The sequence below is a fragment of the Schistocerca gregaria genome, chromosome 5, assembly GCF_023897955.1.
Source record: "Schistocerca gregaria isolate iqSchGreg1 chromosome 5, iqSchGreg1.2, whole genome shotgun sequence".
Lineage (NCBI taxonomy): Eukaryota > Metazoa > Arthropoda > Insecta > Orthoptera > Acrididae > Schistocerca > Schistocerca gregaria.
The window spans coordinates 252182371-252195112 of NC_064924.1; positions in this window are offsets into that span (position 1 = coordinate 252182371).

The following is a 12742-nucleotide window of genomic DNA, read 5'->3' on the forward strand; positions in this document are numbered from 1 at the left end:
ACAATCTTGATTAATAAATTTTTGCTCTGTTAACAACATAATGCAATCACTAAGCTCGGGAACAACAAATAGAAGATTTATCGTCTACACAATTAATTTCAACAATCATACAGTTATCATAACAAATGCTGGCTTTAAACAAAATCAGTTAACATGTAAGAGGTAGGACAGTTAGCATATTAATCAACAATTGGGTCAAAATTATGGTAGATGCAATTACTAAAATCTTTAGAAGCTCATATTTATCAAATAAATTCCGAAATGTCAGACATGATACACCATCTCTACTAAGTCCTCCGCATAAACAAATATGAAAAACTTCTGACCACTGCCATATGCGGTGTACAGCGAATGCCATTGATCAAATCTTCAATAGCATTCAGTTTCCGTATTTTAATTCGATCATTAATCCACCTCTAAGGAGTGCAAAGTAGGTTAACATTTAGATGGCAATCTTAAAATGAAATACTATTAATATTATGCAGCAGTAATATAAATTTGTTATCCCCATTAAGTGTCGCTGGAGACGACGTACAGTTACAAAACCAGTGTCTCCCATATGCGTTAACATGTAAACCACTATGAATTTATTACCTAAGCCCTAATTTATATGATAACTTACAAACTACAATACAAAGCACCTCTATTTGAAACACCCTAGGGAGATAGTGTTTTTCAAATAAGTAACCCCTTTTTGTAAACAACCAGTGTGCTCACATAACTGCATATACAGCTCACAACATAATCAAAGCAAAAGCAGTCGGTGAACTGGGGAAGGCACAATAACAATCCAACCAGAACGAGCCCTGCAAATAACAACTATGAACAAATCACTCCTTAAAATACATCTCACTACCGATAGTATGACAACGTCTAATTTGCAACGACTCCAGTCAGCAACCGTCATTCAGAATAGAACTCGAGACAGCGATCTCACTTAAAGGAATCGCGTTACTACTAGAGTTCAGTACCTTGTAATTTGTAACTGCGGGACACGCTACATATTCTACATTCCTTTAGATATCATCAGTAGTATTAACAGGCGTCGGCAATGTCTTGCTCCACATCTGAATGCTGTAAAACTCCCAGTCAATATAATGCAAAAGGTTGTTTCCATACCGTTGCCACTCTCACCACCTGGAATATGAGTACTGGCTACTGCCACGCGAAGTTTCAGTTGCCGCCATCAAAACAAAGTTGCATAGTGGCCTGCAGTAAAACTGCCTCTTTTTATAGATCCATGACTACTGCCTCCAGTTTATGGCACACTGCCGAGCCGCGCTAGTCTCTCACATCCCAGACCTTTGTGTGTGTTTGGGCGAAGCTCCTGCCGGCAGGTGGCATTACAGGAAAAGAAAATGTTCATCATGACCTTCCCTGAGCTGACGTGTCAGTTGTTTCGACTAGGCTGCAGAAGTTACGCTGGGAAGCCCTCACACATTTTCCATGAAGTCTTTATCTCAGCCCCCCCCCCCCCCAATGCGATTTCTGTATTATTGGGAGCCGTGAAGAGAGATATTCGGGCCCGTCCATTCGCTTCGGACAAAGAAACGCACTCCTGGGTACAATCTCGGTTCCGTAGGGAACCGAAAATATTTTTCCACAAAGGAATTGACCGTCTTGTCTCACAGTGTGGTAAATGCATTAACAGTTATGGAGATCACTTTGAAATGATAAACGATTTACATACTTTTATTCCCTCGCTCTCGTTTTCATTTTACTGCCTCACATATGGTGGTATAAAGTTCCTCTAACTTCCACAGTATCCCACGAGATGACGGGACCCTCTGGCAATATGACAGTACACGAAGGAAGGAAGGAAATCAGAGTTTAACGTGCCGTCGATAGTGAGGTTATTAGAGACGCATCTGACAATACACTCTTATCGCTGAGTAATAAATCTGGAAGAAAGTTGTAAACAATCACACAGAACGAGCATGTCCTTGTACTTAAATAAACACACTGCTGGAACTCACGTGGAAAACCCTGCCTACGCACGCAAAAAGTGTTTGTCGTTACCGTGTACAGGTTCCACTTTCCTGCAACACAAGTGTGATGTCGTAATGTTGCATCCTTTACCTCATTTGGCGTAGCCAGTTAGTACAAGTATGCTATATCATTATTGTTGCATGTCTCAAAGTTTACGATTTCTTAGAGTTCTCTGAAAACTCTGCGGAGAAGGAAACCTCCGTAAATTACAACGGTAAATTTAAGTGCGAGTACTAATGTGCTGGTAACTGTTTCGTGCAATGAACATCGCCCACAGCCGACATTGCGTAGAGGCAAGCCGATAGAACTGCAGCCCCAAATCAGTAATAAACATTCTGAAATCTCCTCCTATCTACAACTAAATATGTAGCTCAAAATGGGCAATTAATTTAAGACAATAATATACAAAAATACACTCCCTGGAATTGAAATAAGAACACCGTGATTCATTGTCCCAGGAAGGGGAAACTTTATTGACACATTCCTGGGGTCAGATACATCACATGATCACACTGACAGAACCACAGGCACATAGACACAGGCAACAGAGCATGCACAATGTCGGCACTAGTACAGCGTATATCCACCTTTCGCAGCAATGCAGGCTGCTATTCTCATATGGAGACGATCGTAGAGATGCTTGGTGTAGTCCTGTGGAACGGCTTGCCATGCCATTTCCACCAGGCGCCTCAGTTGGACCAGCGTTCGTGCTGGACGTGCAGACCGCGTGAGACGACGCTTCATCCAGTCCCAAACATGCTCAATGGGGGACAGATGCGGAGATCTTGCTGGCCAGGGTAGTTGATTTACACCTTCTAGAGCACGTTGGGTGGCACGGGATACATGCGGACGTGCATTGCCCTGTTGGAACAGCAAGTTCCCTTGCCGGTCTAGGAATGGTAGAACGATGGGTTCGATGACGGTTTGGATGTACCGTGCACTATTCAGTGTCCCCTCGACGATCACCAGATGTGTACGGCCAGTGTAGGAGTTCGCTCCCCACACCATGATGCCGGGTGTTGGCCCTGTGTGCCTCGGCCGTATGGAGTCCTGATTGCGGCGCTCACCTGCACGGCGCCAAACACGCATACGACTATCATTGGCACCAAGGCAGAAGCGACTCTCATCGCTGAAGACGACACGTCTCCATTCGTCCCTCCATTCACGCCTGTCGCGACACCACTGGAGGCGGGCTGCACGATGTTGGGGCGTGAGCGGAAGACGGCCTAACGGTGTGCGGGACCGTAGCCCAGCTTCATGGAGACGGTTGCGAATGGTCCTCGCCGATACCCCAGGAGCAACAGTGTCCCTAATTTGCTGGGAAGTGGCGGTGCGGTCCCCTACGGCACTGTGTAGGATCCTACGGTCTTGGCGTGCATCCGTGCGTCGCTGCGGTCCGGTCCCAGGTCGACGGGCACGTGCACCTTCCGCCGACCACTGGCGACAACATCGATGTAATGTGGAGACCTCACGCCCCACGTGTTGAGCAATTCGGCGGTACGTCCACCCGGCTTCCCGCATGCCCACTATACGCCCTCGCTCAAAGTCCGTTAACTGCACATACGGTTCACATCCACGCTGTCGCGGCATGCTACCAGTGTTAAAGACTGCGATGGAGCTCCGTATGCCACGGCAAACTGGCTGACACTGACGGCGGCGGTGCACAAATGCTGCGCAGCTAGCGCCATTCGACGGCCAACACCGCGGTTCCTGGTGTGTCCGCTGTGCCGTGCGTGTGATCCTTGCTTGTACAACCCTCTCTCAGTGTCCGGAGCAAGTATGGTGGGTCTGACACACCGGTGTCAATGTGTTCTTTTTTCCATTTCCAGGAGTGTATACAAATATGAATTAATTACTTAACCAATTTTGTTCTTCTCATTTACAGACATTCTATTACTGAAACGCTATTAATCGTACATAATTGTGACATTCAAATTGTGTTGAAGGCAATAAATTTTTAATTGTTTAAATTTGTACTTTAAAAGACTTTTCACAAACGTCTGTTTGATAATGTTCCGTGTTTCATACTAAAGTTACATGACACAGAAGAACTTCTGTCTTCTTGGATTTGAAGTTATTAAACAAATTGAAGTGACATACCTACCTACTAACTTCCGATTTTTGTAATTTGGTAATTTCGCCTATGAAGTGATAGAATGAATTTTTTGCGCTAGAAGACATTCAGTTACTTTGAATTAGCGAGTCCGCCCGGCTAGCTGCGCGGTCCAACGCGTTGCTTCCACGAAACCGCCCGCGCGGATTATTGTCGAGCTACAGTGTGCCGGCCAGGCTGGTTTCTAGGAGGTTTTCCATCTGTCTCGGCGAATGCGGGCTGGTTCCCCGTATCCGGCCTCAATTACACTATGTCGGCAATTGCTGCGCAAACGCTGTCTCCACGTACTCGTACACAATCATTACTCTACTACGCAAATATTGGCATTGGGGTTACAGTCGTCTGGCATGAGACGTTCCATGAGGGGTTGGGGAGGGGGGAGAGAGACACTGGGGGCCGAATCGCACAATAACCCTGGGTTCAGTGTGGGGCGGCGGTGGGGTGGGTGAACCGCTGTGACCTGTTGTGGGTGAAACACTGAGAGCTACGACGAGGCTACGGTTCAAATAAAATACAGTGCACTTTGAATTATGTTAAACAATGACGAAAACATGTAACAGAAAGAAATATCGTCGTATATGTAGGCTACAATTGTTAGAGTATAAAGTATCGTCTACTCCGATATTAATTGGGCCTAACACTATCCAAGACTTCCACCAAGCCTGTTTCATCACAGTACTCATTTTTAAACGTATTTCTTTACTGCCATATAATATATGAACTTAACGTATAATGAAACTGTTTTCACTAATTTAAGGCTGAATACATGCTTCCCACATTAGTTTTCTTTAACCACATTCCTCGAAATATTAAACTTCAGTTGACATGTTACTTGACGATTCATATAGCAATTAAAAATTCTGTTTAGAAAACTCTGAGGCGGCGTTCCCATAACTTGCCACGACTCTCAGATTGTGGAGAAAACTTCTGAGTTGTTTCTGTCGGTCCATCTAAGTGTGATTTTGAGACATCAACCCACTCATCCATGGACGTGTGACCTCGGTAAGCCTTACACACAAAGGAAGAATGCGAAAAAAAACCATATCTATAATTATAACACCAATATACAGATAGAATTCAAGACTCTTGCACCCACCTGTAATTTCAATCATTAGTCATATTGCTAGGTCCAAAAATGCCCGGAAGGACACTTAGAAAACTCAAAAAAAGTAAGATTTTCTAGTCTGCAAATTTTGTCATGCTTTTCAGTGCTCTTAAAAAAGAGTTACGAGAGTCAAAGGCCATGAAAAGGAAACAGTGCCATTAGTTGAGAAGGGACTAAGACAGGGTTGTAGTCCACCCCAAAAATTACTTAATCTGAACATTTGCCAATCAGTAAAAGAAGCCGGCCGCGGTGGTCTCGCGGTTCTAGGCGCGCAGTCCGGAACCGTGGGACTGCTACGGTCGCAGGTTCGAATCCTGCCTCGGGCATGGATGTGTGTGATGTCCTTAGGTTAGTTAGGTTTAAGTAGTTCTAAGTTCTAGGGGACTAATGGCCACAGCAGTTGAGTCCCATAGTGCTCAGAGCCATATGAACCATTTGAACCAGTAAAAGAAACGAGATTTAGTAAAGACTATTAAAACCCATGGAGCGGAGATACTGATCGCATTGTAGTTTCATCGGAGACAGCAAATGACTTGGAAAAGTAGTTGTGCGGAATGGATAAATAATTGAAAAGAGGATATACCGTGGATATCAACAAAGTATGACAATGGTAACATAATGTATTCGAATTAAATCAGCCGAAGTTGGGGACATTATACAGTAAATGTTAGAGTAACTTTCTTATTTAGGTAGCAAAATAAGTGATGATGGTTGAAGTGGGGATTAAAGTGTCTGCGCACCTGACACAAACGTGTAATCTGGGAAGAATGCCAAGTTTCTCGTAAGCAGAGCACTATTTTGTTTGTGTGTGTGTGTGTGTGTGTGTGTGTGTCATCGGAGTTCCGACTGATTTGATGCAGCATTCCATGAATTCATCTAGTGTGTTAACTAACCTCTTCATCTCAGAGTAGCACTTGCATTATACTGTCAATTATTTGTTGGATGTATGCCAAGCTCTGCTTTCCCTTAGAGTTATTACCTTCTATTATTGCTCCCTCTGTCTTGCTACTAATTTTATAGGTTTTTTTTAGTGTGTTGTTCATTCAGATACCAACAGGCCAAATACGAAATTCCATTCTGGAAGAACTAAAACTACAGGATACGGTAATCCAGGCATAGCGAGAGCAGTCATTCGAGCCTCCTCATGCATTTAAAAAACCAAACCATAAAACCGACAACATCGAAATTACACTTCGAATCGTACACGTAATACCAAAAGGACTTGGTATAAAAATACTAAAAACGTTTGTAATTTATACACACATGAAAGATTATCTCTGAGACATGCTACAGGATCAGAGAGACAACGAACATAAACATTACGTAGAAAACCTTATCGACCTTCTAGAACATGACAACGGATTAAACAAAACAAAAAAAAACTTGCGCAAATAACTAAACTATCAGTAACTCAAACAATACCGCAGACCAACTATAAACACTTTGTAAACATACAGCTTGATTGAGAACTGCCAGTTAGCTGTGAAATTGCTATGTGACCATTTTACCATCATAATATTGTCTTTAATGTAGTGGCTTTCATTGCCTTCATAACTTTCATGCCATTGATTATTGCAGTTTCCTGCCCAAAGAATAAGAGAATGCCCTGAGCCTTTGCCCACTCCCACGCTTTGTTTAACAAAGCTGTTGGTAAAATGAGAGTGACTTCTTCTGTGGGGCCGGCCGCGGTGGCCGAACGGCGCTTCAGTCCGGAACAGCGCGACTTCTACTGTCGCATGTTCAAATACTGCCTCGGGTATGAATGTGTGTGTGACGTCCTTAGGTTAGTTAGGTTTAAGTAGTTCTAGGGGAATGATGACCTCAGATGTTAAGTCCTATAGTGCTCAGAGCCATTAGAACCATTTTTATAGTATGGGATGTCTTTGGCCACTATTACTGATGAATTTCATTCGAAATTTAAGCAGTGGCGCCTTTCAAACACGTAGCCAGGATGATTCGATCACTAGTCAAAGGCGCTACAGTTAGACCGCGGATATAGCCTCTCCCACGAAATCGACATATACTGGCGAAAACGTCCTGAGTGATGCCAATGACAATGATGGTGGTGGTGGTGGTGGGAGGGGATCTCTCGGCCAACTTATAGAGGACCACAGACCAGTGGCAGTGCTACCATGGACGGTCTTAGTAGCTCCAGTCCCATGGTACAGGAGCCGTGGGAAGAGGTAAAAGAGCCAGCCCTCATTTCTTGTCTCTGGGTCGGAAGCAGAGGCAAAGAGAAGGCTGGATGGGTGAAGCGAACAATCCTGACCACGACTTCAGACAACCGACAGTCCCTGTGGCTCATGACAACGTGTCTGGTCTGCCCCAGATGTAAGCCAAACGTTCATGCTCAGCTACTGGAGTCCCACTTGTAGACAGGCATGTACTCATGATGGGATCGCTGAATTGGATGCAGGAGGTCTAACAGGATGTGCTTCCAGCTCTCATGCAATATTTTGGTTGGACTGAACACGTTGGTAGAGGTGTAACAGTGTGTCCTGAAGAAGCAGTGGAAGGCATCCATGGCTGATGACATCTTCAGGGTCTTCAACAACTGATGTGTTCAGCTTCTGCTCTGGAGGTGCGGTGAAAAGCAGTGGTGATAAGACGCTGAACCTGTTAAGTCGACACAAGGCCTTGAACTGAGACAACATAAACTGTGGCCGTTTGCCTGCCAGTAGGTTCAAGGTGTCCCATCATTGGCAAAACTCCTCTCAACCACAATGATCATAGCAGTACACGTAGTCTACATCTGTGTGACAAATGGAAAGTTCTATGGAGCATCCACGACCAACAACCATTTATTGTTCTGGGAAGGCCCTACGAAATCGTCATTGACCCTCTCCCAGTGGTAGTCAAGGTGGTGTCGTGGCGAATAACGTTGAAGTGGGGATGAGTTTTGGAATAGGGATGGCAGGAGCAGCACGCGAGGTTAATGTTGGCATTGATTACAAACCAGTAAACGTGACTGCTGGCCAATGCGCCATCTCTCAGTGTGTTCCAAGAAGGAGCTGAAGAATACATGGCTGGAATGGGGAAAAATGACTGCTGAGAACCTGTGCCCAAGGGTAAGATGTCCCACATGATGTTGAACCGATGGCGCCGAGCGAAATAATTTCGAAAAACAGTGTCAGCCTACATCTACATTTATACTCCGTAAGACACCCAACGGTGTGTGGTACGAATCAAGCTCTGGCGGCTCCTGGGTCCTCTAACAAAAACTCGTGCAGGACAGGTTGAGAGGAAATGCCAAGACGATCTCATGCAGCATCAACGGGAATTTGTCAAAGGGTTGCAGGAGAGCTTCTGTGAAGTTTGGAAGTTGGGAGACGAGATACTGGCAGAATTGAAGCTGCAAGGACGGGGCAATAGTTGTGCTTCGGTAGCTGAGTTGTTAGAGTACTTGCCCACGAAAAGCAAAGGTTCCGAGTTCGAGTTTTAGTCCGGCATACAGTTTTAATCTGCTCGGACGTTTCATATCAGCGCACACTCCGCTGCAGAGTGAATATTCTGGAAACATCCCCCAGGCTGTGGCTAAGGTCTCCGCAAATCCTTTGTTCCAGAAATGCTAGGTCTTCAAGGTTCTCTAATACCCATCCATATCTTTATGCAGAAAAATATTTACGACATCATTGTGTGAGGAGTCTAAATGAACATTTTCGTGATATTAATAGAAAGGAAACCATCGTTACTAAAATAAAAAATAATTATTGTCAGTGACATAATTTAATATTCTGTAAAATCATGTATCTCAGACAATACCTATGGAAAAAGACAATGAAAATCTCCATCTTTTGTTATCTATGTCTCTCTCTAGAATAATCCCTTTTCTTGTTCGAATTGTTGTCCTGATCGAACGCGATTGATATCTTGTAGCACTGAGGTCTGTAAAAACTGTATTGTGTTGTTAAACAATGTTTGAAAATTATAGTTTCTGTGTCATTGCAATAATAGGTTGGGTGTTTGAACTCTTACTTTTGTATGATTCTCGTTCTGTGTTAATGTCAAGCTTTTTTGTCCAGCCGCAATGGAGTGCAGCAATTAGCAGCTGTTGGTCTACAGCGGGTTTGTTGGCGAAATGCTGAATAATAAGTAACTAACAATAAAAATTTCTTTTAAATGTCTATGGATATACTAAAGGTACCGAAAAGATTTAATATGTATTATCTGTAAATAGTAAAACAATGACTGAACCAGATTCGATAAGTCATTGTTTTATGTTAGCCTTCATCTTAGTGAAATATTGCAGCGGCAGTTTTAAAGTAAAGTTTTAAACAGACATAAATCTTTATGGTCAGTTACTGCGATAATAATTGTTTATTGGTGTCTCAGAACCCACTTAGAGGTAATAAATTCCACTTAGATTGTCAATGACCTTTAAATATATTGCAACCAGAATGTTAGGTGATAAAAATTGTTCTCTGCTAATGTATGAAGCTTAATTATTTTGTAAGAACTTCCGTGAAATATTTTTCACGGGGAAGAGTATATTAGTGTTGTGCGCATGTGGTATTGTGTGTAAAAACTTTTCATTTTGCTTAAGAAAAGGGTTGCCACTTTGAATAACAGTACAGGAAATTGTATGAGATCACTCTTGTGCATGAACTTAGTACCATTTGCACTGTTTGACAGACAACATTGCTACACATTCCCAGATGGTGATTTCTTTAACAGAATAACTATCTGTAACCGGAAGAGGCAGTGATAAAATGAAACCTTATCTTACGCTAATAATAAGTAATTAGTTTTGTTGTAGTCCTGCCCACGATTTGTAAAATACCGCAATCTGCACGCCACAGAACTTTGGAAGGTAGGGGATGAGATACTGGCAGACCTGATGCTGTGAGTACGGGGCTTGAGTCGTGCTTGGGTAAGTCAGATGGAGGAGCAGTAGCTGTAAAAGGAAAAGGTCTTGAGTTCGAGTCTCGGTCCGGCACATAGTTTTAATTTGTAAGGAAATTTCATATCAGCCACACTCCGCTGCAGAGTCAAAGGTTATTTGCAGATGTTGATCCAAGGCAAACGCTTTACTGGCCATGAAGGAAGCGGAACTTGGATTATGCATTGGCGTATTGGGTGGTAGGATGAAAATGGATTTTGTAATGGTACCTGCTTAAAAGCGGCACTCAGTACTGAAGATTCTGCGCCACCTTATTCAGATTGATGCCTGATCTAGGAAATCAAGGGTTTTGTTGTCAGGCAACATGTGAAAGTTACTGCCATACAAGTATACATGAAACTATTGAATCCATAAATGATCGTTAAATCCTCGTTTTGAAGCTGGAATTACTGACATTCGAAGAGTTTATCGTTTTCGAAGTGAAGGTTATTCTGTTCCATGCGTTTCGCGTCCATTACCAGTGTCCACGGCAGAAGATGTGTATAAGGCATCAGTTACAGAACTGCCTGAGCCAGTGAAAAGTCTTTTGACATACCTCCGAATATACAAGTCTGATGCCCTTATTGCGTTTCCCGTTGCGAGGATGTGTGATCTGCTCCACTGGGAGAATAAACTTGGCGAAATACATTATTTTCCTCAGAAACGAATACAGCTGGCTGGGCTGGGCATCTCAAGCCTCTGTATGACCACATCGACTAGGTCGCACATGGGCATGATATTTTTATGAACATGCCGCAGGTAGCTGACGCTGGTGGCAAGGAAATTACACTTTTCCAATTGGAAAAGTATACCATTTTCTTAGAGCTGCTTGTAAGGACATTCAAGATTCTTGATCGTCTCCTCATAATGGTAATATCGTCCAAATAGTTGATAAATTTTGAAATACTTTTGGAAATCAACAGGCGCACTCACAATCCGCAAACGTCTAGAGATTATATAGGTAGAAGGCAAACGGCTTACTTAAAACTAGCAACTGCCTTGAAGCCTTGTCTTCAGTTGGTCTTTTGCATTGTTTAAATCAATTCTCAAAAATAGCGGCCCTCAGATAGTTTAGACAACTTCTCTGGGCGTGGCAGTGGATATGGATCAGTTTCAGACTATGGGCTAACTGTGGAATTAAGATCACCATAAATACTTGACGACTATTTCGGTTTTTTAATGACCACCATAGACATTACACATTTACTGGCGGAAATCAGGGATGCAATTCTGTAGACCTGAAGCAGTCAAATTTCCGGCTGAACAGCCTCATTAATTATAAATGGAAGCGGGCGAGCTTGAAAACAAATTGGTCATTTCCGATGGCTGCAGAGAAATCTGAGCCGTAATCTTACGCGCACATTCCATCGTCGGTTCAGGATCTAATTATAGGACGTTCACGGGGCTTCAAGATCGGAAAATGGCAATGTGGCTGAAGATTAATTTGGTTCTCCGTTGTTAACAAAAAACGCAAAGACGTCTAAGGCGAAAAAATTCAGAGGCGTAGGGTACCTCACAACGGAGGACATTAACACCCGTTCAATATTTTTGTACATAACTGCTAGCAACAGCTCTCTGAGGAGGGGAATGGACATGCCTCAGTAAGACGGGACAAGGTGCCGTGCCCGTCGCAACGGAGGCAAACCGACCCGGTGATGTCATCCTTGATTACAGACAAGGCCACGCCTTTGTTTATATGGAACTCCTTGGACTGGCCGAACGGCGTCAAAGCCTAAATGGGCTTCCGTTGTGGTATGGAAACGACCGGTCCGCATCTGTGCCTGTATGTACCGCAGCGCAGCGCAATCGTCGTGCGACTGGTGGGCTCCTGGTTCAGGGACGAAAGCCACGTGAAAGCTTTTGCCATATTCCCAACAGTTTGCTGCAAGGTGCGGGCATTGGCTTCTGTTACGCTTTCTGTCGCATTTCGGAGGTCTATGACGTACTTGATGTACGTCGCAACGTTGAGCAGGGAGGACGTTTCTATCCTAAAAATTACAAAAAAGTTTCTTAAAAGTTGAGGAAGAAGCAAAATCTTCGATATTTTTAAGCGTCTTAGAGATACAGGCGATATAGATGCACGTGAACTTGGGTGAGACTTGCAGGCAGAAGTGGTGAGTGAGATTCATCAGCTGACGGGAGCTTGTGCTGGTTATTAAACACCTGGGAAACCTGAATTTCGTTTCTAAAAACCTACTGAGCTACCAAAAGCAACCTAAAAATGATTATTTAAGTGGAAGCGCTGAGACGTAACGGCCTAAAGCATGTTGTCATCGACTTTGAGTTTTTAGCATGTGTGGATGCTCCTAACATCAGTTGATCTTATATTGAACTAGCTTTTTCTATATCATTTGCCCCGCACTCTATGTATGAACTTTCACGAAAACGTGCCTCGCTGATTACTCTGATATCGTATCCATATGGGCCCAAAGTATAAAAATAACTGTGTTGCTCTGCACTGCTGTGTTGTTATTTAGTGTCTACAATATAACTGAGTGTCTACATCTTATAAATTGTGGCAACACTTCATAATTGGAAGCGTATAAACAGTTTTATCTGAATCTCAAGCCACAGAATGTGTTTAATGGAAAGGACAATGAAGTGTTGGAATAGGTTGTAAATGTGTGTGTGTGTGTGTGTGTGTGTGTGTGTGTGC